Source organism: Trichomycterus rosablanca, chromosome 4 (assembly GCF_030014385.1).
Source record: "Trichomycterus rosablanca isolate fTriRos1 chromosome 4, fTriRos1.hap1, whole genome shotgun sequence".
Taxonomy (NCBI): domain Eukaryota; kingdom Metazoa; phylum Chordata; class Actinopteri; order Siluriformes; family Trichomycteridae; genus Trichomycterus; species Trichomycterus rosablanca.
In genome coordinates this window covers 10,120,837-10,133,693 of record NC_085991.1, presented here as the reverse complement: position 1 = coordinate 10,133,693, position 12,857 = coordinate 10,120,837, and the positions used below count along the sequence as shown (strand labels likewise).

At 37.7% G+C, this 12,857-nt stretch overlaps 1 pseudogene; it reads left to right on the top strand.

The window, feature by feature from the left end:
- The window catches only part of LOC134311253 (uncharacterized), a 98,123-nt pseudogene extending 87,874 nt beyond the window's left edge, over positions 1 to 10,249 (top strand).
- Positions 10,250 to 12,857: the final 2,608 nt, after the last annotated feature.

Here is a 12,857-nt window from a genome sequence, read left to right as displayed (position 1 = left end):
CAGTTTCTACCATCAGAAATGAACTGGAGAGAACCACAGTTACATTATCCTGCAATTACAGTGGGTATGCTGGAACTAATAACCTGCTGTGGTATCGTCAGTTCTCCACATTCAGACCAGAGTTTATCATTCTGGTTAGTGAGCTTGATAAAGAAGCTGCAGTTTCTGGGTTTTCTGTAAAGATAAATGAAGATAAAAATCGAGTGGATCTGAACATCTCCTCTGCTGCAGTATCAGATTCTGCTCTCTACTACTGTGCTCTGCAGCCCACAGTGACAGGAACTCATAACATACTGTACAAAAACCAAACACCTCAATTAAGTGTGCTCTGTTATTTCATGGAGGGGAAATATACAGGGCTGTGAAGAGAATGCTGAGAATGCGCAAAGTTCACACAGAATGGACCCGGATCCTGCTGTGAGGCGACAGTTCTACCCACCATGCCACCCTCATAGAACTTTATTAACTTACTTTCGAAAGATTTCCAAACATCACATTTATTTGATTTCACAACAAGATTCATTTAAAAGCATTTTCTTTCTTGATAGCAACACACACACACACACACACACACACAGACACAGTGCCACCAGGCCAATGTGATTGACCAACAACACTTTTTTACCAACAATGAAAGCTTTACTGTAAGTTACGATTCAACACATTACCTAAGGTTTCTAATATATCTCATACAGTGCAGTGGTCTGTTAGGCTAGCCAACTACTGCTGGGATCCTGGTTCAAATCTGCTATTGGCCAGCTGAGTGTCTACATAGATACCATTGGCTATGTGTGTAGTTATGCTGTAGCATCTGCACTTCCTGTGTGTGGCTTCCTAGAGACCTATTATAAATTTAATCCAGAGTGCTCACAAAGCTGTGTTCAGAAATGCCTCAACTATGCAACCTACTGCACATTGGGAGATACATAACACTGATTCTCACTGTAGCATCAGGTAATAGTAAACATATGTATTTTTATTTGGTAAAATAATTTATGATTAATGCTGATGTTATTAACAGTTTAGACATTAATGCATTGCATTGTTTTTTTAAATAAATTTATTTTTGTATTAAATCATGTTTTTTTCTTTCCTACAGGTGCTTTTGCAGATGAAATTGGGCCAACAGATATCAACATTATCAAGAAAGAAACAGAGACTGTTACTCTACAATGTTCATATCAGTCCAGCAGCAGCTACATTTATCTTTACTGGTACAAACAAAATCCTAACAGCGCACCACAGTTTTTACTGTATAAAGGTGCCAAATCATATAGTGATGAGGAGAGCAAACCTACTGACTCTCGACTAGAGTCAAACACAGGCGATACATCTACTGAACTCACTATTACCAATCTAAAGCTGACAGATTCTGCTCTCTATCACTGTGCTCTTAGAGACACCCAGTGATACAAAACTATTGAGATGCTGTACATAAACTCACATATGTGAAGTTCCTTAGAACATAAAAGATCAAAGTTCATTTTTTTTGCACTTTGTAATCAGTTAACCACAAACACACACACACACACAAACACACAGCACCGCCGAAAGCATCTCCTCTGTTTGGCATACCTGCTTTTCTCTGTAAAACCATAATGCCGGCTTTGGTCTGGTCTGGTTTTGTCATGGCAGTTTGGGGGTGTCACATTTGGTACCGCCCTGATGTGCAAGGTGTCCCAGAGGCATTATGACAACCACTTTTACAGAGCATTCCACACATAGTGGAACCATGCTGGGCGTGGGCTGCATCAGGTGATGGTGCAGGCTTACTGCTCGTGTTTAGTGTTCCCTATCTTTTATTTACTCTGAGAACGGGGTTGTCATAGACGATGAGCAGCCTGTTGTGACAACCAGTTTATAGTTCTTTGTTATCCCTGTTCAATCCTCTTTCTCTGTTGTAGGCTGTGGATATTTTTGTGTTTTTCATGTATTACTTTGTTTCTCCTGGGTTCTCCTGGTGTGGCTGCTGTCATCTTGCCTTTCACACCTCATCCCTCAGGTTTGTCAGTGATGGAGAAAGACCATAGCTGATGTCCCTTGCAAAGAGCCCTTAAGGCAGTACTACCTTTTTGCCCTCCTCTGCTGGTTCCACCTTCTGCCAAACATTTAAATAAATGATGCAAGACTTCTTATATCAAGCTCCAGTGTTCATACAGCACAAAATAAGCTGCTGTGAGCTGAAAGGTTTTGTCTGAAATACATATTAATTACACTATGCTTAAAATTTAAATTATGCAAACATTACACTTAAAATAGCTAACTTTCTGTTAAGTAAGATCTAATTTAACATTTGATTTAGTAGATAGTGGGGCTTTTGGTACACAGCAGCTCTCCTCATCTTTCAGTGTGTTTTGATGTGGTACAGTGAGCTATTAAAAACAAACTAAAAAAAAAAAAAAAAAAAAAAAAAAAAAAAAGGCATACAAAATGCACCCTATACTGTACTATATTATTTTAGTTCTTGTCTTTTATGAATTAATTCTGTAATAGTTGAGAAATTCAAGTATGTTTGATAATGTTTGTTCTGAAACCAACTGGTGACTAGAAAATGATGTTGTTAGTTGATCCACATTACATAATCTATTATTATTGAGACTTGCTAATTCTATTGAGAAAATCTTGGTAAAAATCTCGTAATTCTTACTGTATATTACTACTATTACTTTATTGATACTACAACCCCAAATCGGAAAAAGTTGGGACAGCATGGAAAATGCAAATAATAAAAAAAACAGAGTTTCTTACATTTACTTTGACTTTTATTTGATTGCAGACAGGATGAACCTGAGATATTTCATGTTCAACTTCATTTTATTCATTAATAAACATCCATTGCTGCATTTCAGGCCTGCAACACATTACAAAAAAGTTGGGACAGTAAAGCATTTACTACTTTGTAATGTTGCCATTCCTTTTCACCACACTTAAAAGACGTTTTGGCACAGAGGATACCAAGTGATTTAGTGTTTTAGCTTTAATTTTGTCTCATTCTTCCTGCAAACAAGTCTTAAGATGTGCAACAGTATGGGGTCGTCATTGTTACATTTTTCATTTCCAAATTCTCCACACATTTGGGGACAGGTCAGGACTGCAGGCAGGCCAGTCCAATACCCGTACCCTCTTCTTCCATAGTCATGCCTTGGTAATGTGTGCAGCATGTGGTTTTATATTGTCTTGTTGAAAAATACGTCCCTGTAAAAGTTGACGTCTTGAAGGCATCACATGTTGCTTTAAAATCTCAATGTACTTTTCTGCATTAATGCTGCATCACAGAAGTGTAAATGATATTTGCCAAGGGCACTGACACACCCCCATACCATGACAGACCCTGACTTTTGGACTTGCTTTTGGTTGCTGATAACAGTCTGGATGGTCCTTTTCATCTTTGGTCTGGAGCACACAGCGTTCATTTTTTCCAAAAAAGACCTGCAATTCTGATTCATCTGACCACAATACACGTTTCCACTGTGTGATGGTCCATCCTAGATGCTTCAGAGCCCAGAGAAGTTTTTTGCACAGTAAAGTTTTAAGTGGCATTTGTGCATGTAACTCTGTATTGTAGAGCTTGACAAAGGTTTGCCAAAGTAATCCCTCACCCATGTGGTATGTCAGCTATTGTTGAGTGGTGGTTCTTGATGCAGTGCCGTCTGAGGGATCGAAAATCACAGGCGTTCAGCTTAAGCTTGCGCCCTTGGCCTTTACTCACTGAAGATTCCTTGAATGGTTTAATGATATTATGCACTGTAGAGGGAGAAATATGCATATTTCTTCCAATCTTTCGTTGAGGTACATTGTTTTTAAACATTTTTAATCATTTTCTCACACATTTGTTGACAAACTGGAGATCCTCTGATCATCTTTGCTCATAAAGACTCAACCTTTCCTGGATGCTGCTTTTGTACCAAACCATGATTACAATCACCTGTTGACATCACCTGTTTGGAATCACATTATTATTTAGTTTTTTCATCTCATTACTAGCTCTAAACTGCCCCCATCCCAATTTTTTTGGAATGTGCTGCAGGCCTGAAATGCTGGAATGGAGGTATATTAACAAATGAAATGAAGTTGAGCCAAAGTAAATGTAAGGAACACTGCATTTTTATTTTATTTGTATTTTCCATGCTGTCCCAACTTTTTCTGATTTGGGGTTGTACATAACCTGAAGTTCTTGACGGGGGTCAAAAACTAACATACAGTTTGCCAGATATTACTGCAGATTTAGTGGGACCATGTTCTATGGTAGATTCGACCAGAATAAAGCTTTTTGGCAACAAACACCAAAGGTGATTTCAGCACTGACACAAAAAAAGCAATGAACAAAATTACATTATCCCCACTGTGAAGCATGTTGGTGGATCTGTGATTTTGTGGAGCTTTTTGACTTATATGAGTGTAAAATCAAATCCACAACACAATGTAGTGTATACAAGGCAAGGGGACTAAATACTCTCTAAATCCTCTAAGTTACAACACAGCCCACTAACCCCAAACGTCTCTACCAGTGACTGAGGGAACAAAAGATCCTGTAAACTGATGATGTGTGTAGTTATGCTGTAGCATCTGTACTTCCTCTGTGTGGCTTCCAAAAGACTTATGTGTTGAGTTTCATCAGAACTGTTATACAGAGTCCCTACAAAGCTGTGTTCAGAAATGCCTCAACTATGCAACTTACTGCACACTGGGAGATACATGGTACTGATTCTCACTGTAGCATCAGGTAATAATAAACATATTTATTAATATTAGGTAAAGCATTTTAATAATAATACCCACAGTTATTAGAATTAAAAATGTTGAATTAATAAAGTAGATTTTCAAGCTGAGAAAAGTGTTTAGTTTAAATTAAATGTTCTTTTTTCTTTCCAACAGGTGGTTTTGCAGATGAAATTGGACCAATAAATGCCAACGTTGTTGAAAAAGAAACAGAGACTGTTACTCTAAAATGTTCATATCAGACCAGCAGCAACTACATTTATCTTTACTGGTACAAACAAAATCCCAACAGCGCACCACAGTATTTACTGTATAAAGGTGCGAAAGATTACAGAAGCCAGCAGAGCACTCCTGATGACCCTCGACTAAAGTCAAACACAGATGATACATCTACTGAACTCACCATCAACAATCTAAAGCTGACAGATTCTGCTCTCTATCACTGTGCTCTTAGAGACACCCAGTGATACAAAACTATTGAGATGCTGTACAAAAACTCACATATTTAAAGCTCCTCAAAACACAGATCAAAGTGTATTTTTTTTACACCTTGTAATCAGTTAACCACACAGACACACACGTGCAGTACAAAAGCATATGCCTCTTCTTTGTCTCTGTAATTGAATATATCTTACTCTGTATGATCATGTATTATTATGATGTGCAGTGATAGCTCAGTGGTTAAGGTACTGGACTAGTAAACAGAAGGTTGCCGGTTCAAGCCCCACCACCACCAAGTTGCCACTGTTGGGTCCCTGAGCAAGGCCCTTAATCCTCAATTGCTCATGTAAGTCGCTTTGGATAAAAGCATCTGCTAAAAATGAAATGAATGATGTTTAGCCCTTGTTAAAAGGCAATGGAACAGTTGTTTTATATTTATTATTTCTTTCTCAGCTCATAGATTGTAATTGTAGTAAGTTTATCACTGTTTATAAAACTATGTTTTTGGCTACTACAGGAGCATAAAGGTGGTAATATTATGGTATAGGAGTGTTGTGATTCATTAGAACCTGGATGAATTGCTGTTACTGATAAAACAATGAATTTCACTTTTAATTTGTTGTTACAAAGACGGAAGTATGAATTAATTAATTAGATTTTTGTAAATAGGTTGACTGCAACATTCTTCATTCATTTTTCATCCTTGCTGGATATAAACACTTCAGCTGCTTAACAGTCAGGGCTCTTTGTTGTCATATTTTAACCCATTCTAGCTCTTAAATAATACTTATTTAATCATTTCATTTAGCATTACCTGTTTTAGATACCTCTTCAATCAGTTTTACCTTCTATCCTTTCTTGTGCAAAAAAAATTTGCAAGAATAATAATTCATAACATTTAATTTAGAAATAAACCAACAAGTCAAATCTAGTTAGTAGATTATCATACACAGCTTAATTGATCTAATTAATTGATTAAATAGATGTAATAGTAGACAGATAGATAGTTATACACTGATCAGCCATAACATTAAAACCACCTCCTTGTTTCTACACTCACTGTCCATTTTATCAGCTCCACTTACCATACTTTAATGGTCAGGACTCTCCCAGGACCACTACAGAGCAGGTATTATTTGGGTGGTGGATCATTCTCAGCACTGCAGTGACACTGACATGGTGGTGGTGTGTTAGTGTGTGTTACGCTGGTATGAGTGGATAAGGCACAGCAATGCTGATGGAGTTTTTAAACACCTCACTGCCACTGCTGGACTGAGAAAAGGCCACCAACCAAAAACATCCAGCCAACAGTGCCCTGTGGGCAGCGTCCTATGACCTCTGATGAAGGTCTAGAAGATGACCAACTCAAACAGCAGCAATAGATGAGCGATCATCTCTGACTTTACATCTACAAGGTGGACCAACTAGGTAGGAGTTTCTAATAGAGTGAACACTGGATCAGACACGGCAGCGCTGCTGGAGTTTTTAAATACTCTCACACCAGCACAACACACACTAACACACCACCACCATGTCAGTGTCAATGCAGTGCTGAGAATCATCCACCACCTAAATAATACCTACTCTGTGGTGGTCCTGACCATTAAAAACAGGGTGAAAGCAGGCTAAAAAAAGTATGTAGAGAAACAGATGGACTGCAGTCAGTAATTGTAGAACTCTAACTTGCTTCTATATGGTAAGTGGAGCTGATAAAACGGACAGTGAGTGTAGAAACAAGGAGGTGGTCATAATGTTCAGTGTATAACAAGTGTAATAAATATTTTTATAAGTGTGTTAAATAAATCAAATGTAAGCAAGTCCATCTCTGAATGACTAAAAATGAGCAAAATTAATGAATCCCATTGAGATGCTGTGGCAAGACTTTATTCAGACATCTACAAGGTGGACCAACTAGTAGATGCTTAAAATCCTTCCTTCCTTTTGGAATGGCAACTTTCTGCTTCCCTCTGCTTAATGGTAATGTAAGTACTTGCATGTCAACACAAACCACAAGTAGTAGTGAAGTAGTGTTGTAACAAGAAAATTATACACCAGGTGGCGACTTTATCTACATCTTACAAAACACTGAAACAGCTACAGATGTTAAACAGGAAGTCAAGTTAAATGTTTCAAATGCAAAATAAATTATTGCAGGCAGAGTAATTTCATACTGCAGTTTAACCATGACACTGTTTGCTCATCTTTGCCTTCTTCATATTTTGTTAGGTAAGATATACATTTAACCTGTTGTAAAGTCTTTCTTTTTTTCTCTATTAGTTTTTTACATTAAATAGTGTAAATAATGTAAGAAGAAAAGAAAAAAAAGAGAAAAGGTAATATTTATAAATGTGTTTCTCTTTCAAACAGGTTATAATTCTGCAGCAGACATTCAAGCCGTCTCTCCAACTAAAACTGTCTTGGAGAAAACGTCTGTTACTCTGTCCTGTAATTACAGTAGTGATGGTGCTAATGATTATCTGTTCTGGTATTGTTATAATATAAATTATTATTGGGCATTGCAATATTGGTCTAAAACATTTTGGTATTCAAGGAATGTGATTGGAGTTAGGCCGAACCGCCACGTGGCATAAAACCGGTTAGAACTGGCTGAGCGGAAGCCTGGAACAAAAGGCATACCTTATATGGAGTAGTACTACACCTGGCCACTAGGGGTGGTGGTAAACTATAAATAACAGCTGCGCGCTCTACTCGGGGTCTGTGGCATTCTTCACTTAGACGGAGAGGCTTCAGAACGCAGCTGCTTGTGACCTGGAAGACGAACCAATCTTTTCTGAATAAAACTTTTAAAGAACGTCACCTTGCCTCCTGATTAATTCGGATCGATTCTAACAAAAGATCCACGACGAATAATAGTATCATCAGTACTCAACATCCAGACCAGAATATCTCATTTTGATTAGTGAGAATAATCATGTAGACAAATCTAATCCTCAGGATGGGTTTTCTGCATCAATAAATGAAGATAAAAATCGAGTCAATCTGAACATCTCTGCTGCAGTATCAGATTCTGCTCTCTACTACTGTGCTCTGCAGCCCACAGTGACAGGAAATCATTCTATACTGTACAAAAACCAAACATCTACATTACATGTGTTCTGCTGCTTTATGATGGAAAATGTTTTGATTCGGTCAGGTTAAATTTAGACCTAAATGTATAGTATGTATTAGCCATACTGTCATGAGTACTAATTATCTCCCTGCTTCTAACAATACAGACTTCTATTTTCATAATCCCATAAACTTTCACATGACCGTCACATGTCCCCAGTCAGCCAATCCGGATCGGTCCTTTTGCTTACCATCACCGGAGTTTAGATTTTTCTGCAGCTGTGTGTAATTACATGAACTTTATTTAAACACTCCGGTTTGTTTGCCTCATCGTGAAGTATTGCTGACATTGTTTTGCATGCGTACTAAGCCTTTCTTATTTCTGACTATTGCCATTACCATGTATAAACTTTTTTGTCTTCCATATACCGTTTTGCCTACGCCCTTTGGTTTTTTCTGCCTGTTTGTTGACCTTCCGGTTTTGACTTTATATGCTGATTTTTGGATTGCCCTTTGATATTAAACTTACCTTGTTCTACATTCTGTGAGCGTCTGGTTCATTTCTGTCTTGTGACACATGACAATGACCCAAAACATTCCAGTAAATCCACCAAGGAATGGCTTAAAAGAAAGAAATGGAGAGTTCTGGAATGGCCAAGTCAAAGCCCGGATCTTACACCTTCTACAGTGTAAGAATATGTTGGAAGTTAAGTTAAATAAATTCAATATATTAGTATGCATATGGTTGCAAAACATCCCATCACTCTGCTTCAGTTAAGAATTTTTTTGTATGCAACATTTTTGAATAGTTGCACATTTGTGGGAGGAAATCAGAGCACCTGGAGGAAACCCATGCCGGCACAGAAAAACATGTGAACTCCACACAGAAAGGACCCTAGCCAAAGTTCATTCAGTTGGGGAATCAAGCCCAGGCCCATCTTACTGTAAGACAACAGTGCTACCCACTGTAATGAGGAATATTGTCACTCTTTGACTCCAGAACAACTTTCATTAATATTGGAATGCAGTAAAAAGCCCTGAATGGTTTGGTGTGGGATGTTGGTGACTGATAAACCAGCAAGTCATACAACCACTGTTTGACTTTAGTTTCAGTATTTTGTTGCTGAAAGCTTACAAGAGCTCATGTTTAGAGCACTTTTATAAATGCTGGTAAATACTAGTCATTATGATTCTTAGTTACTTGAGCTCATTTTGGTTGTTTCTAATCACTGTTCATAGTTGTTAATTAATTATTACTAATCATTATGTTATTGGGTTCGCTAATTTGGGGTCTCTGTAAAGCTTTTTGTGACACTATTAAAAATGTTAAGAACGTATTTCAATTTCCACTGTAATTTAATTTAAAAGCCAAACATAAAGAAAGAGTTTTGATATATTTGACTCACACAGCCAACTAACTCCAAAAGTCTTCAGCAGTGTCTTAGTAAACAACTGATACTGAAATTGTGGATGTGTGTAGTTGTGATGTAGCTTCTGCACTTCCTGTGTGTGGCTTTCTAAAGACTTACATGATTCATGTTTCATTCAGCACTACTAGACTATTAGAGTGCTCACAGAACTGTGTTCAGAAATGTCTCGACCAGCCAACTTATTTCATGCTGGGAGATACATAACACTGATTCTCACTGTAGCATCAGGTAATATTAAAAATATATTCATTAATAAAAAAGTTATTGATTTATTTTATTGTGTTTGCAATGTAAATTATTGAAATTAATTTCACATTATTTCCTTTTATTCTTCTCTCATTACAACAGGTGGTTTTGCAGATGAAATTGGGCCAGTAGAAGCAGAGAAGCATTAACAGAAATATTCCCATACTGATACACACCCATCATGTTCTCCTTTATATTCATGTGTATGTGGATTTCACTAGGTGAGTAAAAATCATGTTAACTTATGAAATATGGAAACATTAGTCTGTGATCAGAATGTGATTATGCTCTGTTCTCTATCACAGGTGACTCGTGACTACGACAGATCCAATCAAGCCACTTGATACACATAAGAGTGGAACTGAAGGTGATACTGTTATTCTGTCCTGCAGCTACAAAGACTTTACTGATACAGTTAACAATCTGCAGTGGTACTGGCAATATCCAAAATCTAAACCAAAAACATTACATTACATTTGTCTGCTAAAGGTCATCAGTATTTAAAACAAGTGGATCTGAACATCTCCTCTGCTGCAGTATCAGACTCTGTAATATATTACTGTGCTCTGACGCCCACAGTGACAGGAAACACTGTACAAAAACCTTAACACATGTTTTGGCAGGTCGACTAATCAACATGATAGTCATTTTTTGCTCTAGTGTTTATTTCATAACTTTTGGATGGTTTTTTTTGCAAGTAACATACTTAAATGTGGAATTTTATTGCAGTTGCAATTTTTGCACATGCCACATTATATGTTTGGTGTGGCTTATTGTCATTAAACCTGCTTGTCTAGTCCATCTTAGTCAATCTTCCTCAATGTTCTGAAATGCCTTTTTGCTCTGAATAGTGTAAAAAATGGGTCTGTATGTTATTCTAGCAGTCTGGCTATACACTACAACTATCACAATACACACACAACCATGATACACTAGTACACACTAGTACCAGCACACACACACACACATGGTGCCATTTAACTCCAGTTCTAAATGAACATATCTGGAGTAAATGTAATAATTCAAAGCAAGTTGTAAATAGGTATAGTTCAGTATAAGTATTGTATATGTAAAAGGAAAAGTGATGTAATACAGTGGTGAAGTTGCTCCTGTTCCATCCTGGATAAATACATTTATTTTATATTTAGTTTTTTAGTTAAATACAGGTTGAATAGATTTAACTTTTGATGTACATGCTTTTTGCATACTGTCCCAACCTATTTAGAACAAAAATAAATAATAAATATATGAATGAATGATGGATTCTTACTGGACATAACTGAAAACTGGCCACCACACCTTTACCTGAGGTAAAGTCAATCATGCACCTTATAGGGTCAAAAGTTGTTAATGCACCTTAGCTTTACATTTAAATATTAATTTGTAGTTGTTGGAAATGCTGGAGTTTTTTAAAATTCTATAATAAACCAAAAAAAATAAAACCCCACCAAAAACTTTTTTATATTTTATCTTTTAAAATAAATTTATTTTTTAGCTACATAAATATTTTAGGGCTCCTAACATAACAAAAAATTATTTAGCCTGGCTATGGACAGGACAGACTCATCCACACTCTCTGATTACATAGTCATCCATTTGACATTGACTTAAAAACCTTTGCTTTCAGTATCTGGTGTGGCCCCCCTTTGCAGCAATAACTGCAACTAAACGTTTCTGGTAACTGTTCCAGTCCTGCACACCGGCTTGGAGGAATTTTAGCCCATTTCTCCGTACAGAACCGCTTCAACTCTGGGATGTTGGTGGGTTACTGCACGCTTCAGGTCCTTCCACAACATAAGGTCAGGACTTTGACTTGGACGACTTGTGTGCTTAGGGTCGGTGTCTTGCTGCATGACCAACCTTCTCTTGAGATTCAGTTCATGGACAGATGTCCTGACATTTTCCTTAAGAATTATCTGATATAATTCAGAATTCATTGTTCCATCAATGATGGCAACCCGTTCTGGCCCAGATGCAGCAAAACAGGCCCAAACCATGATACTACCACCACCATGTTTCACAGATGGGATAAGGTTCTTATGCTGGAATGCAGTGTTTTCCTTTCTCCAAACATACAGTGGGGCCAAAAAGTATTTAGTCAGCCACTGATTGTGCAAGTTCTCCTACTTAGAAAGATGAGAGAGGTCTTTAATTTTCATCATAGGTACACTTCAACTATGAGAGACAAAATGAGAAAAAAAAATCCAGGAAATCACATTGTAGGATTTTTAAAGAATTTATTTGTAAATTATGGTGGAAAATAAGTATTTGGTCAATAACAAAAGTTCAACTCAATACTTTGTAACATACCTTTTGTTGGCAATGACAGAGGTCAAACGTTTCCTGTATGTCTTCACCAGGTTTGCACACACTGTAGCTGGTATTTTGGCCCATTCCTCCATGCAGATCTCCTCTAGAGCAGTGATGTTTTGGGGCTGTCGCTGGGCAACATGGACTTTCAACTCCCTCACAAATTTTCTACGGGGTTGAGGTCTGGAGACTGGCTAGGCCACTCCAGGACCTTGAAATGCTTTTTACGGAGCCACTCCTTCGTTGCTCGAGCGGTGTGTTTGGGATCATTGTCATGCTGGAAGACCCAGCCACGTTCCATCTTCAATGCTCTCACTGATGGAAGATACACACGATACATGGCCCCGTTCATTCTTCCCTTAACACGGATCAGTCGTCCTGTCCCCTTTGCAGAAAAACAGCCACAAAGCATGATGTTTCCACCCCCATGCTTTACAGTAGGTATGGTGTTCTTGGGATGCAACTCAGCATTCTTCTTCCTCCAAACACGACGAGTTGAGTTTTTACCAAAAAGTTCCATTTTGGTTTAATCTGACCACATGATATTCTCCCAATCCTCTTCTGGATCATCCATATGCTCTCTGGCAAACTTCAGATGGGCCTGGACATGTACTGGCTTAAGCAGGGGGACACGCCTGGCAC